This window comes from Triticum urartu, chromosome 1A, assembly GCF_056163025.1.
Source record: "Triticum urartu cultivar PI428250 chromosome 1A, HENAU_Tu73, whole genome shotgun sequence".
Taxonomy (NCBI): Eukaryota; Viridiplantae; Streptophyta; class Magnoliopsida; order Poales; family Poaceae; genus Triticum; species Triticum urartu.
In genome coordinates this window covers 376,587,921-376,611,238 of record NC_141873.1, presented here as the reverse complement: position 1 = coordinate 376,611,238, position 23,318 = coordinate 376,587,921, and the positions used below count along the sequence as shown (strand labels likewise).

General features: G+C 48.7%; 1 pseudogene; it reads left to right on the top strand.

Annotated features, from left to right (window-relative positions):
* LOC147991311 (uncharacterized) overlaps positions 1-23,318 on the top strand; it is a 171,750-nt pseudogene that overhangs the window by 68,717 nt on the left and 79,715 nt on the right.

Genomic DNA, 23,318 nt, shown 5'->3' with positions numbered 1-23,318 from the left:
ACCAATGTAATAATAAATCACTTATTATTTAAATATATTTATAACAAAATGCTCGACCCCTTTTTATTTTTTGATAACATTGCTGCGCCCAACCCAACATTATAATTAGAATCAGCCCAGCAAAATCATGTATATTGAGAAAGTGCAAATGGCCTGTAATTTTTTAGGAAAAAAATAAATGGGTCGCATGCAAGCTACATTATTTATTCACCCAGCCCAGCAAATGGACTGTAATTCTAAAAAAATGAGATCATATTGACTGTAAATTCTGAAAAAATGGGTTGAATACGTGCCACATTTCTGGAGGCTGAAATGTGGGCCAATAGGTCGAAGCCAACGCAAGTCATTGTCAACTTAGTCAACAAACGATTCTAACATCGTTAGGCATTGGATTTACATCTAAAAACCGGCATCCATCTTCAATCTCTCGTCTTCTACCTCCAGCGCCACCGGGACCACCTGCTCCCGCCTACTGCTGCTAGTAGCTCTGCTTAGCATGCTTCGCTGTGAAGTGCTACCCCACCATTGGCCAGGCCATCCCTCCACCCCTCCACACCTCCTGTTCTTCTCCACCTACTGCCGAACCACACCGCACCAGAACCAGTTAACCCTTGTACACCTCTCCGTCTGCGACTCTACTCCCACGTCTTCCCATCTCCGGCTCGTTGCTGTCTGGGGCCTCGCCGTCATCCACCACCTTGGATGCGCTCGGCGCAGAGTGGTCAACATGGTCAACGAACGACATCCATCAGAAGTAGACTGTGTGGGGAGAGGCTGACAGTTGGGTCCACGGCCGCACGCAAGGTAATGCCTCCTTATTACATGCAAAATAATGATTCCTCCACCTCACAGCTGGGACCCACCGGAAGGGCCTCTGTATTTCGTGAAGAAAACGTTCCACCCCCCCCCCCCCCGCTGACAGGTCGGACCCACCAGCTATATCTTTGCACGCAAGGAAGTGCCTCCTTATTACGCACAAAAAATGGAATACCCCCTGCTAGCTGGGACCCACCATAGTGGGAGGCTAAGTTGTGGGCCCACTAAGTTGACGGGGATGGAGGGCTTTGTCAGCTTAGTCAATATGAACGATTCTAGCTCCAGTGATCGTATGATCTCCATCCAACGGCCCTAGTGCTTCTTCAACCTCTGGTCTTCTTGCTCAAGCCGCCCAAACCAGCGTCGGTCGTGCCGCGTGCTCCTGCCTCCCGTGGTCGGCTGTGATGCCACGGAGGCCTCACCGCCCCCTACTAATCCCACCGCTGGCCTGGTCATACCTATACTCACCCACACCCCCTGTTATTCTGCGGCGACGGCAGCCTCACACCGCAGCCGAACCAGTGAACCCTCGTACTCCTCTCCGCGTGGGCAACCACTGTCGCGTCTTCCCCGGCTCATCGTCGTCCCCTTCCTAGGCCTCGCCATCGTCCACCACCCTGGTGCTCTCGGCGCAGCGTGGTAAATGTGGTCAAGGAACGACTTCCATCGGAAGAGTACTATACGTGGAGAGGCTGACAACTGGGTCCACGGGCGCAGCAAGGAAGTGCCTCCTTATTACGCGGAAAATAGTGATTCCTCCACCTGACAGCAGGGACCCACCGGACGGGCCACCGTATTTCGCGAAAAAACGTTTCCCCCTGACTCCTAGGATCCACCAGCTACATCTTCGCACGGAAGGAAGTGCCAGACAGTCGGGACCCACCTGGTCGAAGCATACGTAGCATTGTCATTTTGGTCGCGAATGTGTACGTACATACTGGTCGATGTAGAGGCGTGCACGTGTCATAGTAGAGGCACGCACGTAGCATGTACACGTACGTATAGCGGCCAAGGTGCAAGAAAGAAAATACGGCCACGTTCGTACATACGGGCGGGGTCTCAAACGCCTACTCGCGCATAGTACGACCATGGCTCGTGTACATGGCTGGGTCGGAGCGGAGAAGCTGCGCCGTCGTCGTGATCATGGGGAGGCAACCGGCTGGGTCAGAACATAATACATCATCGTATTCATCGGGAGCCAACTGGCTTGGACGGAACAGCCGATGGAAACGATGCCTGGCATACCACAGAACGGAGAAAACGGCCTTGTGTTCGACCGGCCATGGTCGAAACGGGATCCTGTTCATCAGGAGGGGTCTGGCATACCGCAAAACGGAGGAAACGGACCTCCTAAAGTTGAAACAGGGTCTTGTTGATCGGGAGGGGTGCGCGTACCACAAAACGAAGGAAACAGACTTGTGTTGGAGCACTACGGTCGAAACGGGGTGATAACCCACAAGTATAGGGGATCGCAACAGCTTTCGAGGGTAGAGTATTCAACCCAAATTTATTGATTCGACACAAGGGGAGCCAAAGAATATGCTCAAGTATTAGCAGCTGAGTTGTCAATTCAACCACACCTGGAAACTTAGTATCTGTAGCAAAGTGTTTAGTAGCAAAGTAATATGATAGTGGCGGTAGCAGCAACAAAAGTAAAGACAACAAAAGTAATGTTTTTGGTATTTTGTAGTGATTGTAACAGTAGCAGTGGGAAAGTAAATAAACGAGAACCAGTATATGGAAAACTCATAGGCACCGGATCAGTGATGGATAATTATGCCGGATGCGGTTCATCATGTAACAGTCATAACATAGGGTGACACAGAACTAGCTCCAATTCATCAATGTAATGTAGGCATGTATTCCGTATATAGTCATACGTGCTTATGGAAAAGAACTTGCATGACATCTTTTGTCCTACCCTCCCATGGCAGCTGGGTCCTATTGGAAACTAAGGGATATTAAGGCCTCCTTTTAATAGAGAACCGGAACAAAGCATTAGCACATAGTGAATACATGAACTCCTCAAACTATGGTCATCACCGGGAGTGGTCCCAATTATTGTCACTTCGGGGTTGCCGGATCATAAGACATAGCAGGTGACTATAGACTTGCAAGATAGGATCAAGAACTCACATATATTCATGAAAACATAATAGGTTCAGATCTGAAATCATGGCACTCGGGCCCTAGTGACAAGCATTAAGCATAGCAAAGTCATAGCAACATCAATCTCAGAACATAATGGATACTAGGGATCAAACCCTAACAAAACTAACTCGATTACATGATAAATCTCATCCAACCCATCACCGTCCAGCAAGCCTATGATGGAATTACTCACGCACGGCGGTGAGCATCATGAAATTGGTGATGGAGGATGGTTGATGATGACGACGGCGACGAATCCCCCTCTCCGGAGCCCCGAACGGACTCCAGATCAGCCCTCCCAAGAGGTTTTAGGGCTTGGTGGCGGCTCTGTATCGTAAAACGTGATGATTTCTTCTCTCTGATTTTTTTTCTCTCCGAAAGCAAATATATAGAGTTGGAGTTGGCGTCGGAGGGTTTCCAGGGGGCCCACGAGGTAGGGGCGCGCCCTAGGGGGGGGCGCCCCCCACCCTCGTGAGAAGGGTGTGGGCCCCCTGGTCTTCATCTTTGGCGAGGATTTTTATTGTTTTTTCTAAGATGTTCCGTGGAGTTTTAGGTCATTCCGAGAATATTTGTTTTCTGCACATAAAACAACACCATGGCAATTCTGCTGAAAACAGCGTCCGTCCGGGTTAGTTCCATTCAAATCATACAAGTTAGAGTCCAAAACAAGGGCAAAATTGTTTCGAAAAGTAGATACGACGGAGAAGTATCACGGGGGTCCTGTTCATTAGGAGGGGTGTGGCGTACCACAAAACGGGACTCCATGGGATACTGTTCATCTCCACCGTCGACCTCCTCCAGCCTCCATGGGCTCCTGTTCATCCACCATGGACCTCCTCCAGCCTCCACCTATGACTGTTCATCCATGGGCTCCTGTTCATCCAGCCTCCACCACGCGCTCCTCCACCGCCTACTGTTCAACCAGCCCTCTTCACGGGGTCATGTTCAACCACCCCTCCATGGGCTACTATTCATCCAGCCCTCCACCGGCTACTGTTCAACTAGCCCTCCACCAGCTACTGTTCATCCAGCCCTCCACGGGGTCCTATTCATCCAGCCCTCCGCGGGGTCCTGTTCGTCCACCGGCTCGATCGATCGGGGTACTGTTCATCCAGCGGCAACAGCCTCTACTACCACGGGGTCCTATTCATCCAACCCCCACCGGGAACTGTTCATCCAAACCCCCTCAACAACACTCACTATTCATCAAGGGAAGGATGCAGCAGTGTTTGATCGACTTCAGTTTGCAGCAGTAGCGAAGGAATCACTCGGGTTCAGTTAACAACAAGGGATCGATTGATCGCTCAGGTTCAGTAACACGTAGCCTGCAGTGCAATCACTCGGGTTCAGTTAGAGCCCAATGCCTCGCTTAGGTTCAGTTAGAGCCCAACACCTCGCACACACACATATACGTACGAGAGAAACGCGCATCGCTCGGCCCCGACCACCCACCGTAACTGGGAACCCCCTCGATATTTTCCTCGCCCTCACTTCTACCATGGTTTTTCCCAGCATGGACGGCCCAAAGAATGTCATGTAGCTGCGTCTCCGGCCCGCCCAGGACGAAAAGCCCATTTTCTGTCATGATTTTTGTCATAGAAGTAGGACCCCACCACATCTATGATGATACCGGGTTTTATCACAATTATCGTCATAGAAGTGTCATAAGTATGACAGAACAAATTGTTCGGCCCAAAATGTCACGGATGTGTCTTTTTTGTAGTGTATGCAACTCCCGGATATCGGAGGAATACCTTGTGTGCTATCAAACGCCACAACATAACTGGGTGATTATAATGATGCTCTACAGGAATCTCCAAAGGTGTTTGTTGTGTTGGCATAGATCAAGATTAGGATTTGTCACACCGAGTAACGAGATTGAAGTAGGTATGAAGATACCAACGATCGAATCTCGGGCAAGTAACATACCGTTTGACAAAGGGAATTACGTATGTTGTCATAACGGTTCGACCGATAAAGATCTTAGTAGAATATGTAGGAGCCAATATGACCATCCAGGTTCCACTATTGGTTATTGACTAGAGAGGTGTCTCGGTCATGTCTACATAGTTCTCAAACCCGTAGGGTCCGCACGCTTAACGTTCGATGATGATTTAATATTATATGAGTTATGTGATTTGGTGACCGAATGTTTTTCGGAGTCCCGGATGAGATCATGGACATGACGAGGAGGCTCGAAATGGTCGAGAGGTAAAGATTGATATATAGGACGATGGTATTCGGACACCGAAAGTGTTCTGGAGGGTACCGGGTACTTATCGGGTCACCGGAAAGGAGTTTCGGGCACCCCGGGCAAAGATATGGGCCTTATGGGCCAAGTGAGGGAACACACCAGCCCGGGTGCGCCCCTATAGAGGCCAGCCCTATGAGGAGGAGAAGGAAAGAGGGGAGGGCAAGGAAAGTGTGGATTAGGATTCCTACTTCCTTCCCTCCCCTCCAACCTATATATATATATATATATATATATATATATATATATATATATATATGGGGGGGCACCGCTAGAACACACACCAACAATTGTTAGCCGTGTGCGGCGCCCCGCTCCACAGTTTACGCCTCCGGTCATATCTTCGTAGTGCTTAGGCGAAGCCCTGCGTGGATCACTTCACCATCACCGTCACCACACCGTCGTGCTGGCGGAATTCATCTTCCTCGACACCTTTGTTGTATCAACAGGACGAGGGATGTCATCGAGCTGAACGTGTGTAGAACTCGGAGGTGCCGTACGTTCGGTGCTTGATCGGTCGGATCTAGAAGAAGTTCGACTACATCAATCGCGTTGTCAAACGCTTCCGCTTTCGGTCTACGAGGGTACGTGGACACACTCTCCCCCTCTCGTTGCTATGCATCTCCTAGATAGATCTTGCGTGAGCGTAGGATTTTTTAAAATTGCATGCTACGTTTCCCAATAGGAAATGCGACAGTCATTTCAGGTGTTGTCGCGGTCGGCGTCGAGGATCCCCATTCTTCAAATCCAAGCACGGACTGGTACTGGACAAGCGTGCCCTCTCCACTGGCATTCACCAAGCATGACATAATCACCTCCTACGCCATGCACCCTGATGGACACACTATCTCCATGTCTTCTAGCAGCAGGTGCAATCTATGTCGCACCTTCTCCGTTAACACTAGGTGCCAAGAGTGGTGGTGTCTTGGGGAACGGGCATTGCCTTTCCAAGGACAGGGCTACTTTGACAGTGAGCTGGATGCATGGGTTGGCCTTCACAAGGATGGGTACATTTGTTCCTGCCAAGCCGCTTCCTGCACCAACACAGGTACCATGCAGCCGGATTGGAAGATGGGCAAGGAGAAACTTTTCCTCGAGCAGTCGATGCCACCCTCACATACATGGGGAACACCAGGTTTTCCATGTGGAGAGTTTGGTATGTGAAGAACTGGAGTAAGATGACACCTTTGGTGACTGTAATGGCTTCATGCTCTGCATCACCATATTTTATCTCAAGAAAAGGAATACTTGGAACCCTCGCCCAACCCTCACTTCGCCCGGCCAGGGCGACACGGAGGAATCCCAGCCGCCGCCGGCCCGCCACCCCTCCTCCCGCCTACCTCGCGCCGCCGTCGCTGGAGGGCCGGCAGTCGAAGCCGCACCGGGCCCTGGGATGGCAGCAGCGGGGCCGCCCCCCTGCTCAGCTGGCCTCCTGACCCGCCAAGACTCCAGATCTGTCCCTGGCGGCGCCGGCGGCCCCCACTGGCGGAGGCGGCTCCCGGCGGCTCTTCCCCGGCTCGTGGCTCGTCGTCCCGGTCTGCCTCCGATTGGATCTGGGCCCTCCCCATCCGGTTGTGCTGCTCCCCAGCCGGTCCTTCATGGCGGGCACGCCCCCCTTGTCGCGCCCCTCCTTCCTGGTACCCCACCCGACGCGCCCTCCACTAGCTGCTGCACAAGCTTGCCGGACGGCAGCGGTTCCAGCGCTCCTGGCGTTCTTCTCCGACGGCCCTCCTCCTCCCTGAGCCACGGTGACTGCTCTTGTGAGGACGTGATGACGCATCTATGGTTGTGGCAGACATGCAGCTCCTCGCGGCGGGCACTCGCTGGCGCTATTCCATCCCCGACGGCTTAGGCCCACTGTCACAGCCCCAGTTCAGGCCTTGCCTGCCTTTGCATTAGCATCCATGCATCATGTCTAAATTCTATTAATTTTGAAATGGGGACTAATAAACCCTAGCAGCAAGTGAAATACAACTAGGGTCAAATTAAATCTTTTCCATCTACCCAAAATGGCTTTTAGAAAAGTTCATCAATTTTGGAATGGGTGAAAACTTCTTCCAAAAATGATGCACACATTTCTAGGACATTTCTGGATTTTGGAGTTAATTCATACGTATTTGCATTTGGACAATTAAATGCTATATAATATATTAAATGTCCAAATAATTCTGAACTTAAGTGAGGGCTGTTGGAAATATTCCATACAGAGCCCACAATTATTTTCAGGGTTTTAGAAAATGCCTTAGCATTTTAATTAAGTCAAAACAATTACAGAAAAATAGAAAACAGAAACTAAATAAAAGAGAGAGAGAAGGAACAAACCTGGGCCTCCCCTGTGCTAGGCCCAGCCACTTGGCAACCCAGCCACCTGGCCGGCCCACCGAGGGCAGGGGCGTCTTCTTCCTCCTGTCAGAAGGCAGAGGAGAAGACAGCCACGGCGCCGCGGCGTGCCACGCCGGCAGCTGCCTGCCTGGCTGCCCCCTCGTCGCCCTGGACTCCCTCTGCGATGCCACGCTACCCCCCTGGACCCCCCTGACGCTCTCGCTCTCTCCCTGCCTCGCTCTCTCTCCCAAAGCCGAGCGGAGCCATCGCCGCCGCTCGTCATTGCCGTGTCCACCGCCTCCCCCTCGCTTCCCCAACCAGTCCAGGCGCTCCGCCACATCATCCCCGACCTCTCCGCCAAGTCAAGCAAGCCGGGACGCACCGCAGCACCGCCATCGCCGTCTTCTTCAACCTCGGTCCGCCGAGATCGCCGGCGACCGTGCGCCCGCTCCGTTGCTTCCCCGAGCTCCCCAAAACCACCGCTGCACTCCCTGTGAGCTTCTCCTTCGATCCCCACTTCCCCCCTGCTCGTTTGCGCCGTGTAGTCGCTGCCCTCTTCGAGCCCGAGAGCATCTCGCCGCCGGCCATGGCGTAGCCGTGGCCACACCCGCGCAAGCTCGCAACCGAGTACTTCACCGCACTCGCTGTGTCCCCAGGAGCCCGCAGCACCCCTCCGCACCTCCTGTTGTGCCTCCTAGCGACGACCCCGAGCTCGCCCGAGCTCCGGCAGCCGCCAACGTTGTCGTCGGCGTCTTTTTCGGCCACCCCAGGCCCGGCTACTGCCACCAGGGGACGCGCTGCAACGCCAGCTACCCATAGAGACCAACCGTGGCCAAAACCGCGGCCTGTACGCGAAACCCGAGCAACTCCGGCGAGTTGCCGCCACGGTTTTGGTCGCCGCCGGCTGAACTCCGGTGACTCCGACGTGGCACACTTAGTTAACACTAATGACGCCATTAGCTAATCACTGTGCCATTGACGGATGGGCCCCACGCGCTAATTAACCCCAGGATTTATTCCCTGTTTAACTTAGACTAAACCACCGGGCCCACACGTCAGGTTGACTTTGCTGACGTGGCCTTTGACCGGTCCCACCTGTCATTGACTCGAGCCAGCACTGTGTCACTGACCAGTAGGCCCCACTGGTCAGGTTTGACCTGGCCAGCCACAGTTGACCTGATGACGTCACTCTTACGTCATGCTGACGCAGTAAAACCTTTTCTGCATTTTAAATAAATCTAAATGATTTATTTATTTTCAGAAAATATACAAAACTTTGAAAAATCATAGAAAATAATCTATAACTCAGATTGAAAAGATTTATATATGAAAAATTATCAAAAAAATCCAAAGAATCTGAATCTGGCATTTTCATGCATGTTGGAACAACTTAAAGTTGCTGTTTAGGACAATTCAATTAAATGGCATTTAAGAAATCACATATGGAGTTTGAATTTGAACTTAGGGTTCAAACCAACCCCATTTAACCTGTTGCTAGTTGCATCAGCTGAAAACACAGCATATTGACATGTCATGATCATGCATCATATTGTGCATTGCATTGATTGTGTTCTTTCTGTGTTTGCTGGTGGTTGTCCCCTCTCGATAGACGTTGTACCGACGCTGTGATCGTTGACACTGATGAAGACCCAATGATATCTTCAGAAGTGCCAGGCAAGCAAAACCCCCTTGTTCATTCCGATACAATCCCACTCTCTCGCTCCTGCTCTCTTTTACTGCATTAGGACAACACGATTCCTCTGTTACTTGTTGCGGTAGTTGAACCCCTTATCCTCTGCATGACCTGTCATTGCCACAGTAAATAGATGAAACCCACTAGCATGAGTAGGAGTTGTTTGAGCCCTGATGTGCCTACTCATTCATGTTTGTTTGTCATGCCCGCTACTGCTTAGAGTTGAGTCAGGTCTGATTCATCGGGAATGAATCGGAGGTGTGTGAACATGTCCTACTGTTGAGAGCTAAATGTGTGAACACGATTTGGTAAAGGTAGCAGTGAGAGGCCATGTAGGAGTACATGGTGGGTTGTCTCATTGGATCCGTCCTTAGGAACTGAGTTCTGTGTTTGTGATCCATGAAACAGTTACTACCACACATTGGGCCCGAAACCAATGGACCCTCTCGGCTTGTTAATCACCCTAGTACTCTGTCCAGGAGTTGCAACTAGTTTCTGGTGTTTGTAGGTTATGTGTTGGTGGCCGTGCGTAGCGCTGACCCTAGGGGTGGGCTATGTTGCGGTAGAAACACCGGCACGGTGTACCGGGCACCCGTTTGGTGTCCTGGGAACCTTGCTCACATCGTTCGGGGCCATATGTGGAAACCTCGGCCGGACTCCCTATGGATGGAACCTGGATAGGAGATAAACCTGGACTAGAGACTTAGGTGTTTAGGTAGGCCGTGGCCGACACCCTCGTTGGGCTTCCGCTTGAAGGTTGCCGAGTACATGTCGTGTAAACGACGGTAAGTGGTGGGAGCGTGTGTGAAGAAGTACACCCCTGCAGGGTTATCATTATCTATTCGAATAGCCGGATTCCTCGGATATGGAAACTTGGACCCCTTGCATCGTTCATAGACGAGTGAAAGTGGATACTCTAAAACTCGCAAGATAAGTGTGAGTGCTATGGATGGCCTTCTCGTAGGGAGACGGGAGCGGATCCATAGTGGTGTATTGAATGGTGAATATGTGGACTCGTGTGCGCCACCTCAAAAGAGTTGCTTGCAGTCATAGTTCAGGTTAGCCACTGAGTCAAAGCTGGCTTGCTGCAGTTAAACTCCACCACCCCCCCCTTGTTGATACCGATGCATATGTAGCTAGTTCTGATGTAAGTCTTGCTGGGTACAATTGTACTCACGTTTGCCTATTTTTATGTTTTGCAGAGAGACGTCAGTCTCGCTAGTAGTTCCGCGTGGACTTCGACGTTTAGCTTGATACCTTAGCTACGATCTTGTGCCCTTGGCAGGATCTGGTAGATAGTCAGGCTTCTCAGCCTTCTTCATCTGTAGTTGTTTGTACTCAGACAAGTTAAGCTTCCGCATGTGCTTGTTGCTTGTATGCTCTGTATGTTGGGTCATAAGACCCATGTTTGTAATATCTCGCTCCTCGGAGCCTAATGAATAAGTACTTTGAGTCGTAGAGTTATGTTGTGATGCCATGTTGTATTTACACATATCGAGCATATTGTGTGTATGATTGAAATGCTTGGTATGTGTGGGATCCGACAATCTAGTTGTTTATCCTTGGCAGCCTCTCTTATGGGGAAATGTAGTCCAGTGCTTTCTTGAGACATAGTAGTCCGCTACAGCCCGGTTCACCGGAGTCCTGCTAGCCCAGCACTACTGCTCAGATCACTTGACTGGCCGGCATGTGTTTCACTTCGTTCCTGTGTCTGTCCCTTCGGGGAAATGTCACGCGGTGACATCCGGAGTCCTGTTAGCCCAGCGCTACAGCCCGGATTCACACGCTGCTGACCGACATGCTCGATGTGATTCATGTATGCCTGTCCCCATAGGTTAGTGCCGCTTTGGGTTCACGACTAGCCATGTCGGCCCGGGTTCTCTGTCATATGGATGCTAGCGACATTATCATATACGTGAGCCAAAAGGCGCAAACGGTCCCGGGCCATGGTAAGGCGACACCCGTGGGAATACCGTGCGTGAGGCCGCAAAGTGACATGAGGTGTTACCGGCTAGATCGATGTGACTTGTAATCGGGGTCCTGACAGCGTTGGTATCAGAGCCTGACTGCCTGTAGGATTACCAAGCCAAGCCGGTCGAAGTCGTGTCTCGAAATGCTTTAGTTATGTAAGGGAATTGATTGTGGAAGGGAACGTAAGGCTCTTTTTACTCCTTATATCTTATGCCCTTCTGATCTGGGTCATCCTCTTCTCTTCTACGGGGATTAAGAACTAGGCCTTCTCATCTATCTATTAGGATGACGTGTTACTAATCCATAGACTTATAGAATTGATAGTTTCAAGCCTCAGTTCCGTTCCTACTACCTCCGTATGTTGTCAGTTGATCTCGGAACCTTGATATTGTTGTTGAGTTGCTATGCCACCATTTTTGCAGGTTGTCTCAAATCTTTTTGAGCATTTACAGCCGTTATGCTATCCGAGTCATCCCAGGTTTCTAAATAGTCTGATGCATTTGCAAACCCTTTCCCCTGTTCCTGATGTCCATTTGGGCCAGATTAATCACACTACCTGTCAGTTGAGGTACTCTATTGCCTCGACATATATGTTGGAGCTATTATTATGACCCTAGGTGTTTAGGGAGTCACCTAGTAATCTAGCCATGTTTTGTGTTCCCGGTGTGATGATTCTGGCCACCATTCTCGAAAGCATCCCGTGATGCCATTTAGTTAGTAGGTATTCTACTACTGGGTTTTGAACCCGAGATTCACCCTACTTACCTCATGTTGATAGTGTTGCTAGTTCCTTTAGGATATTATTAACCTTTGCATTGGTCCTCAAGGTCTGTGGTATATCCTTCTTCCAAATACTATGAACCGCCTATGGCAGAAGTTCTTTGAACCATAAGATCACAACCAGAGTGCTCTTGATGAGTTCTCCATTATTCATTGTGAATCTGCCAGTCCTACCATTCTGCATGGGTTGTCCGAAAGAAATGTTGAGCTATGCTCGACATACTAATCTATGCATCCACAACTCAGAAAATTATATGTTCCTCGAGTTGTTCCTCTTCAGTTGTATTCCGACCATCTTCTATCAGTTGATAGCCAAGAGTATGTGTGCATTTGTGTTCATCGATGCCTATAATTCTTGTGGTCCGTCAAGCCATTCTATTCCAGAATGACTAGGAGAAACAAACTCCAGTACCTCGTCCACTTCTAGGATTGGGTTAAAGTAGTTGTATTCCACAGATCAAATGCCAATTTAGTTTTTGTTCTATTCTACCTTGGGGTATTACCATCTTTATATCAGGAATGTCATGGGAATTGCACCACCTTTTATAAATTCTTGACGCAGTAATATTTCTTGCCATCATTGTTCATTCCTCAGCTCCGTGTTATTATAACCGGAATGCCTGACAAGTGAACCGTGATGTGTGAAAGCAATATTCCTAGCAACTCCGTTGCTTGGTAGTTAATGGACAATACTCTCATTCTTAGCATGCTGGTAATTAAATCATCATTCTAAGATTGACGTGCTACCTAGTCCATATTTCCGGGTGCACTCATCGACCAATGAGTTAGGACTGTGATAATCCCTCGCTCCTTGATCATATCGTCTTGCCTTGAAAAGCAAGATTGTTCTCGATCTTAATAACATATCGGTGGTTCGTGATTTTCCGAATATCTTCTCGGAGGTATCACCAGGCTGTCACCTGATTGCTATGTTGAGCTCGTGATCAAGTTGGTTTCTTGTAGCCACCCTCTTCTCCAGGAATCTATGTTGGATACCCTGAGCTAGTTGGTTAAGCTAGACAACAACTTGGAGAGTTGGAAGATGAAAACTTGTCCGACTTAGTTCATCACTAAGGGATATCCTTGTGTGTGTGTGTGTTGAAGAAAGATGATATCTTCATCGACTGATCCCCGTGATCAGCTGTTGAATCTATTATCTTGTCCAAACCTTGATTTGAGTGTGGGCTATCGTCAAATCAAATCAGAACCAACGATGTTCATAATGTTGTATTACTTGCGGTTGTCCCTCGAGCATACACCATTATATCTTTGGTCTGACCAATACTATCACATTGTTCACATAGTGGTGGAAGTCCAGTGATATGGAGATTCCGATGAGTTGCTGTTAAGCCCATCAGCAGCATTTTGTCTCCCCCATGATTCACGTTGAACATTACACTAGTGTTGGAAACTTTATAAACATTGCCCTCATGTCCCGATCATGAAGCATATGTCCGGTTGAAAGATGTGACTTCCTCTAATTCAGGTGCATCTGATGTAAGTTGCCGCCGTGAATTCGAGAAAGTTTGTTTTTGCTTCCTCTGGAATCATCCCAAGTCAGTCATGCATGTGCGAAGTATTCTATTGTCTGATAGACTGATCATCTACATTCTATACGTATCCCTAGCACACCAAGCCACTGATTGATTTGTTCAAGGAGAAGAAGTTTCTTCTTAAGAGTTAGACCTACGCAAGGACTTCGATATCCTCGTTGATGGTTCCCCCTGAACTCGGTAGTGTTTCATTTTAAGACTACCAGGTGACCATGCTTATCTAGGACAACGTGTTCACATGCTTGTAGCAGAACCGGCTCATGTTTTGGAGCTTACTACCGTAGTTCATTCCCCCGAGAATCTCGCAACGTCGTCTCGTCGATTTGTGTTGCAAACCTTCATTTTCCTTTCTAGACTCGATGAGTCTGGAATATCCTGACACCAACCAGATCTGAATCTCAGGAAGATATGATGGTTGGAGCATTTTCCAAGAACTATAATATTGGTCTCTCGATAACCGGTAAAGTGGATGTCGTGGCCAACACATCCAGCCGGAAGACCTATTATTGTAGTATCTCGATTGAAGAAAGTTGGACACCTTCCCATGAGGATTTCGTAGGATTTACCTCCGTAGTTAATCCTTATGGATTCTTGTGCTCCCGAAGTCCGACCTTTCACTTGATGTCCTAGATACCAAACCATATCAATAAATGAGTTATCCTAGCACATCAAGGAGAACATTAGAAGCGGAGTGCTAAATGTCTCTCGGTCGATTATCCAGATTTTGTTTCCTTGGCCTCGCTAAGGTGAAATCTGAGAAAGTGTTATCTTCCTTTGCATCGGCATCATCCATCACCATTCATCATGGTGGTATGTTGTGTTGCCAGGATCCTTGACACGGATATTGGTAAAACCTTGACGAATATGGAGATACTCAAGTTCTTGAGAGCACGCGCAAGCACCAGGTTTTACCGTTGGCGTTAACTAGGATTTGCCTCCAGTTTCCTCGGTTAGGTTATAACCTTTTCAAACAGTGGACTCACTCTCGACTGTTGAGCTCTTCCCCAGTTACCAGAATCATTCCCAACATTTGCATTTTGTTCCCAGCTTGCACCTCAGTAGTTGTTGTTCAGGATCATCTTCAAATGTGGACTTACCATGGGTCCCATCCATTTCCGATGATAAGCAAAAATCATCCATTGCGTTGTCTTCAACAAGATAGTCCACATCATCCATCCTAGTCGGAGTATGCCATTCTTTCAAACCCCTTCCAACGATCGATTTGATTACCTCAGGCTGGTATAAAGAGTTTCAATGATCTTTGTATCAAAAGTAATTCTTTTTGCCACTTAAGGGAATATTTCTGCGAGTCACCTTCCTTAAGATGTCTCGCTATGGTATCATGGCAACCCAACCCCTCGCTACGTTGACACCGTTCACCACCCTCCTAGGTGTGGGAATTCCGCTACTTAAACCTTGTCATATGCTCATTTCCATCATTCTTGATGTGTGTATTGTGTCTCATCTCGACAGATGTCGCTATGTCTCGTTCTGTGAGTTGATTGTCGGTGGCTTGATCTTCAAGAAGATCGATTCTTCGAGAGTTTCTTTTCTTCTCGTCATCGCGTGGATGAAGATCTCAAAGGCAAGGATGTCAGAGTCAATGCATGCAACGAATCAACAACCCTAAGAGGTGCAACCTGGATCGTGAAGATTATGTTAGTTTGTGTTCCCCTTTCATCTTACCCTACACCTGAATCTCGGGGCGAGATTCTTGTTTAGTGGGGGTGAGCTGTCACAGCCCCAGTTCAGGCCTTGCCTGCCTTTGCATTAGCCTCCATGCATCATGTCTAAATTCTATTAATTTTGAAATGGGGACTGATAAACCCTAGCAGCAAGTGAAATACAACTAGGGTCAAATTAAATCTTTTCCATCTACCCAAAATGGATTTTAGAAAAGTTCATCAATTTTGGAATGGGTGAAAACTTCTTCCAAAAATGATGCACACATTTCTAGGACATTTCTGGATTTTGGAGTTAATTCATACATATTTGCATTTGGACAATTAAATGCTATATAATATATTAAATGTCCAAATAATTCTGAACTTAAGTGAGGCTGTTGGAAATATTCCATACAGAGCCCACAATTATTTTCAGGGTTTTAGAAAATGCCTTAGCATTTTAATTAAGTCAAAACAATTACAGAAAAATAGAAAACAGAAACTAAATAAAAGAGAGAGAGAGAGAGAAGGAACAAACCTGGGCCTCCCCTGTGCTAGGCCCAGCCACCTGGCAGCCCAGCCACCTGGCCGGCCCACCGAGGGCAGGGGCGTCTTCTTCCTCCTGCCAGAAGGCAGAGGAGAAGACAGCCACGGCGCCGCGGCGTGCCACGCCGGCAGCTGCCTGCTTGGCTGCCCCCTCGTCGCCCTGGACTCCCTCGCGATGCCACGCTACCCCCCTGGACCCCCTTGACGCTCTCGCTCTCTCCGTGCCTCGCTCTCTCTCCCAAAGCCGAGCGGAGCCATCGCCGCCGCTCGTCGTTGCCGTGTCCACCGCCTCCCCCTTGCTTCCCCGACCAGTCCAGGCGCTCCGCCACATCATCCCCGACCTCTCCGCCAAGTCAAGCAAGCCGGGACGCACCGCAGCACCGCCATCGCCGTCTTCTTCAACCTCGGTCCGCCGAGATCGCCGGCGACCGTGCACCCGCTCCGTTGCTTCCCCGAGCTCCCCAAGACCACCGCTGCACTCCCCGTGAGCTTCTCCTTGGATCCCCACTTCCCCCTGCTCGTTTGCGCCGTGTAGTCGCAGCCCTCTTCGAGCCCGAGAGCATCTCACCGCCGGCCATGGCGTAGTCGTGGCCACACCCGCGCAAGCTCGCAACCGAGCACTTCACCGCACTCGCTGTGTCCCCAGGAGCCCGCAGCACCCCTCCGCACCTCCTGTTGTGCCTCCTAGCGACGACCCCGAGCTCGCCTGAGCTCCGGCAGCCGCCAACGTTGTCGTCGGCGTCTTTTTCGGCCACCCTAGGCCCGGCTACTGCCACCAGGCGACGCGCTGCAACGCCAACTACCCGTAGAGACCAATCGTGGCTCAAACCGCGGCCCATACGCGAAACCCGAGCAACTCCGGCGAGTTGCCGCCACGGTTTTGGTCGCCGCCGCCTGAACTCCGGTGACTCCGACGTGGCACACTTAGTTAACACTAATGACGCCATTAGCTAACCACTGTGCCATTGACGGATGGGCCCCATGCGCTAATTAACCCCAGGATTTATTCCCTGTTTAACTTAGACTAAACCACCGGGCCCACACGTCAGGTTGACTTTGCTGACGTGGCCTTTGACCGGTCCCACCTGTCATTGACTCGAGCCAGCACTGTGTCACTAACCAGTAGGCCCCACTGGTCAGGTTTGACCTGGCCAGCCACAGTTGACCTGATGACGTCACTCTTACGTCATGCTGACACAGTAAAACCTTTTCTGCATTTTAAATAAATCTAAATGATTTATTTATTTTCAGAAAATATCCAAAACTTTGAAAAAACATAGAAAATAATCTATAACTCAGATTGAAAAGATTTATATATGAAAAATTATCAGAAAAATCCAAAGAATCTGAATCTGGCATTTTTCATGCATGTTGGAACAACTTAAAGTTGCTGTTTAGGACAATCCAATTAAATGGCATTTAAGAAATCACATATGGAGTTTGAATTTGAACTTAGGGTTCAAACCAACCCCATTTAACCTGTTGCTAGTTGCATCAGCTGAAAACACAGCATATTGACATGTCATGATCATGCATCATATTGTGCATTGCATTGATTGTGTTCTTTCTGTGTTTGCTGGTGGTTGTCCCCTCTCGATAGACGTTGTACCGACGCTGTGATCGTTGACACTGATGAAGACCCAATGATATCTTCAGAAGTGCCAGGCAAGCAAAACCCCCTTGTTCATTCCGATACAGTCCCACTCTCTCGCTCCTGCTCTCTTTTACTGCATTAGGACAACACGATTCCTCTGTTACTTGTTGCGGTAGTTGAACCCCTTATCCTCTGCATGACCTGTCATTGCCACAGTAAATAGATGAAACCCACTAGCATGAGTAGGAGTTGTTTGAGCCCTGATGTGCCTACTCATTCATGTTTGTTTGTCATGCCCGCTACTGCTTAGAGTTGAGTCAGGTCTGATTCATCGGGAATGAATCGGAGGTGTGTGAACATGTCCTACTGTTGAGAGCTAAATGTGTGAACACGATTTGGTAAAGGTAGCAGTGAGAGGCCATGTAGGAGTACATGGTGGGTTGTCTCATTGGATCCGTCCTTAGGAACTGAGTTCTGTGTTTGTGATCCATGAAACAGTTACTACCACACATTGGGCCCGAAACCAATGGACCCTCTCGGCTTGTTAATCACCCTAGTACTCTGTCCAGGAGTTGCAACTAGTTTCTGGTGTTTGTAGGTTATGTGTTGGCGGCCGTGCATAGCGCTGACCCTAGGGGTGGGCTATGTTGCGGTAGATACACCGTGGCACGGTGTACCTGGCGCCCGTTTGGTGTCTCGGGAACCCTGTTCACATCGTTCGGGGCCGTATGTGCAAACCTCGGTCGGACTCCCTGCGGATGGAACCTGGATAGGCGATAAACCTGGACTAGAGACTTAGGTGTTTAGGTAGGCCGTGGCCGACACCCTCGTTGGGCTTCCGCTTGAAGGTTGCCGAGTACATGTCGTGTAAACGACGGTAAGTGGTGGGAGCGTGTGTGAAGAAGTACACCCCTGCAGGGTTATCATTATCTATTCGAATAGCCGGATTCCTCAGATATGGAAACTTGGACCCCTTGCATAGTTCATAGACGAGTGAAAGTGGATACTCTAAAACTTGCAAGATAAGTGTGAGTGCTATGGATGGCCTTCTCGTAGGGAGACGGGAGCGGATCCATAGTGGTGTATTGAATGGTGAATATGTGGACTCGTGTGCGCCACCTCAAAAGAGTTGCTTGCAGTCGTAGTTCAGGTTAGCCACTGAGTCAAAGCTGGCTTGCTGCAGTTAAACTCCACCACCCCCCTTGTTGATACCGATGCATATGTAGCTAGTTCTGATGTAAGTCTTGCTGGGTACATTTGTACTCACGTTTGCCTATTTTATGTTTTGCAGAGATTCGTCGGTCTCGCTAGTAGTTCCGCGTTGGACTTCGACGTTTAGCTTGATACCTTAGCTACGATCTTGCGCCCTTGGCAGGATCTGGTAGATAGTCAGGCTTCTCAGCCTTCTTCATTTGTAGTTGTGTGTACTCAGACAAGTTAAGCTTCCGCATGTGCTTGTTGCTTGTATGCTCTGTATGTTGGGTCATAAGACCCATGTTTGTAATATCTCGCTCCTCGGAGCCTAATGAATAAATACTTTGAGTCGTAGAGTTATGTTGTGATGCCATGTTGTATTTACACATATCGAGCATGTTGTGTGTATGATTGAAATGCTTGGTATGTGTGGGATCCGACAATCTAGTTGTTTATCCTTGGCAGCCTCTCTTATGGGGAAATGTAGTCCAGTGCTTTCTTGAGACATAGTAGTCCGCTACAGCCCGGTTCACCGGAGTCCTGCTAGCCCAGCACTACTGCTCAGATCACTTGACTGGCCGGCATGTGTTTCACTTCGTTCCTGTGTCTGTCCCTTCGGGGAAATGTCACGCGGTGACATCCGGAGTCCTGTTAGCCCAGCGCTACAGTCCGGATTCACACGCTGCTGACCGACATGCTCGATGTGATTCATGTATGCCTGTCCCCATAGGTTAGTGCCGCTTTGGGTTCACGACTAGCCATGTCGGCCCGGGTTCTCTGTCATATGGATGCTAGCGACATTATCATATACGTGAGCCAAAAGGCGCAAACGGTCCCGGGCCATGGTAAGGCGACACCCGTGGGAATACCGTGCGTGAGGCCGCAAAGTGATATGAGGTGTTACCGGCTAGATCGATGTGACTTGGAATCGGGGTCCTGACACCCACGTCTCTCCGATGTCCTTCGCTGCCGGTGTTCTCTATCGGGCAGCTCCGACCACGGTCACCAGGTAGTTGCGCCCCTTCCAGCTTAACTGCCGCACTGATGTCTCGACGGCTAAGGCCATGACAGCTTAGATCTGCGTCTCTCCAGTCCTAGTTTGTCGCCGTTGATGGACGCCGTTGCCCCATGCCCTCTATGTGGCTCACTTCGTCACCGGCCCCACCCCAGAGGCCTCAAAGCCCCCCTTTTGCCGGATCCAACGCTCGTGGGTGCGGAGGCGGTGCCACCCTTCGACGGCAAGTGCAGCCCCGCCAACCCCTTCCCGACATGGTGATTCTGACCAATGTGGACTTCCTCATCTTCGATTCCACACTAGGCGGCTATGGGATTGCTCAGCTTCACGCCAGGGAGAGGTCCCTGCTCGGTTTACCAATGCTGGCAGCGACTGATACGTCTCAAACATATCTATAATTTTTTATTGTTCCATGTTGTTATATTATCAATCTTGGATGTTTTATAATCATTTTATATCATTTTTCGGTACTAACCTATTGACATAGTGCCAAGTGCCAGTTGCTATTTTTTTGCATGTTTTTTACATCGCGGAAAATCAATACCAAATGGAGTACAAATGCAACGAAACTTTACGGAGATTTTTTATGGACCAGAAGACACCTAATGGGCCCAGGCTATGCCTGGGGGGTGCTCCGAGGAGAGCACAACCCACCAGGGCGCGCAAGGAGGCCCAGGCTCGCCCTGGTGGGTTGTGCCCGCCTCGGGTGCCCCCCGGACCGCCTCTTTGCTCTATAAATACGCCAATATTCCAGAAACCCTAGGGGAGTCGACGAAAATCAATTCCAGCCGCCGCAGAGTCTAGAACCACCAGATCCAATCTAGAAACCATCACAGAGGGGTTCACCACTTCCATTGGTGCCTCTCCGATGATGCGTGTGTAATTCTTTGTAGACCTTCGGGTCAGTAGTTAGTAGCTAGATGGCTTTCTCTCTCTTGTTTGATTCTCAATACAATGGTCTCTTGGAGATCTATACTCCCTATGTCCGGTGAAGAGTGTACATGTAGAAATTTTAGGACAAATTATGAAGTTGAGCAAAAATGCATTGGAAAGGTGCAAACCACTATCTCTCTCCTCTTTAATTACCCATACTCAAATAAGCTAAGTGCATGTAGAAATTAAGAAGACCATGTGTAGATTTCTATTGGTCTTGATTACCGTGTGATGAGAGAGAAGCAGTTTTTCCTACTTTAAAGTATATTGGGAAGATAGAAGTAGACTGTTTTGTGGACAAATTTTGAATTTAGATGTACACTCTTCACTGGACAGGGGAGTATGATGTAACTCTTTTTGTGGTCTGTTTGTTGGGATCAGATGAACTTTGAGTTTATGATCGGATCTATCTTTTTATATCCATGAAAGTTGTTTGAGTTTCTTTGATCTCTTATATGCATGATTTCTTATAGCCTCGTATTTCTTCTCTGATATTTGGGTTTTGTTTGGCCAACTTGATCTATTTATCTTGCAATGGGAAGAGGTGCTTTGTAGTGGGTTCGGTCTTATGGTGCTTGATCCCAGTGACAGAAAGGGAACCGACATGTATGTATCGTTGTTACTAAAGATAAAATGATGAGGTCTATCTCTACATAGATAGATCTTGTCTACATCATGTCATCGTTCTTATTTCATTACTCCGTTTTCCCATGAACTTAATACACTAGATGCATGCTGGATAGCGATCGATGTGTGGAGTAATAGTAGTAGATGCAGGCAGGAGTTGGTCTACTAATCTTGGACGTGATGCCTATATAATGATCATTGCCTAGATATCATCATGATTATTTGAAGTTCTATCAATTGCCCAACAGTTATTTGTTCACCCACCATTTGCTATTTTCTCGAGAGAAGCCACTAGTGAGACCTACGGCCCACGGGTCTTTTTCTCATATTATATGCCTTCGCGACCTATTTTATTTATCTTTTATTTTCAGATCTACTAAACCAAAAATACGAAAATACCTTGCTGCAATTTATTTTATTTGGCATTCGATCTATCAATATTTAGAACTCTCTCACATCCGTTTGCCAATTTTTGGCGCCGCTACCCGAAAGGGATTGACAACCCCTTTTACACGTCGGGTTGCGAGTAGTTGTTTTTATTGTGGAACGTAGTATTTCAAAAAAATTGCCTATGCACACGCAAGATCCATCTAGGTGATGCATAGCAACGAGAGGGGAGAGTGTGTCCACGTACCCTCGTAGATCGAAAGCAGAAGCGTTTAGTAACACAGTTGATATAGTCGAACGTCTTCGCGATCCAAGTACCGAACGCACGGCACCTCCGCGATCTGCACACATCTAGCTCGGTGATGTCCCATGTACTCTTGATCCAGCTAAGGCCAAGGGAGAGTTTCGTCAGCACGACGGCGTGATGACGGTGATGATGAAGTTACCGGCGCAGGTCTTCGCCTAAGCACTACAACGATATGACCAAGGTGGAAATCTGTGGAGGGGGCACCGCACACGGCTAAGACAACTGTCAACTTGTGTTCTAGGGTGCCCCTGCCCCCATATATAAAGGAGCAAGGGGGAGGCCGACCGGCCCTATAGGGGCGCGCCCCAAGTAGGACTCCTACTAGGAATAGGAATCCTATTCCTAGTAGGTTTCCAACAAGGAAGAGAGGGGGAAGGAAGGAGAGGGAGAGAGGGAGAAGGAAAGGGGGGCGCCGCCCCCCTTCCCTAGTGCAATTCGGACCCAAGGGGGAGGGGGCGCGCAGCCTGCCCTTGCTTCCCCTCTCTCTCCACTAAGGCCCATGAGGCCCATTAGTTCCCCCGGGGGGTTCCGGTAACCCTCCGACACTCCGGTTTTATCCGAAACTTCTCCGGAACATTTCCTGTGTCCGAATATAGTCATCCAATATATCAATATTTATGTCTTGACCATTTTAAGACTCCTCGTCATGTCCGTGATCACCTCCGGGACTCCGAACTACCTTCGGTACATCAAAACACATAAACTCATAATACCGATCGTTATCGAACGTTAAGCATGCGGACCCTACGGGTTCAAGAACTATGTAGACATGACCGAGACACTTCTCTGGTCAATAATCAATAGCGGAACCTGGATGCTCATATTGGCTCCTACATATTCTACGAAGATCTTTATCAGTCAAACCGCATAACAACATACGTTGTTCCCTTTGTCATCGGTATGTTACTTGCCCGAGATTCGATCGCCGTTTCTCAATACCTAGTTCAATCTTGTTACCGGCAATTCTCTTTGCTCGTTCCGTAATGCAACATCCTGCAACTAATTCATTAGTTAAATTGCTTGCAAGGCTTATAGTGATGTGTGTTACCGAGAGGGCCCAGAGATACCTCTCTGACAATCAGAGTGACAAATCTTAATCTCGTTCTATGCCAACTCAACAAACACCATCAGAGACACCTATAGAGCATCTTTATAATCACCCAGTTACGTTGTGATGTTTGATAGCACACTAAGTGTTCCTCCGGTATTCGGGAGTTGCATAATCTCATAGTCATAGGAACATGTATAAGTTATGGAGAAAGAAATAGCAATAAACTAAACGATCATAGTGCTAAGATAACGGATGGGTCAAGTCATTCACATCATTATCTAATGATGTGATCCCGTTCATCAAATGACAACTCTTGTCCATGTCTAGGAAACTTAACCATCTTTGGTTAACGAGCTAGTCAAGTAGAGGCATACTAGTGACACTCAGTTTGTCTACGTATTCACACATGTACTAAGTTTCTGGTTAATACAATTCTAGCATGAATAATAAACATTTATCATGA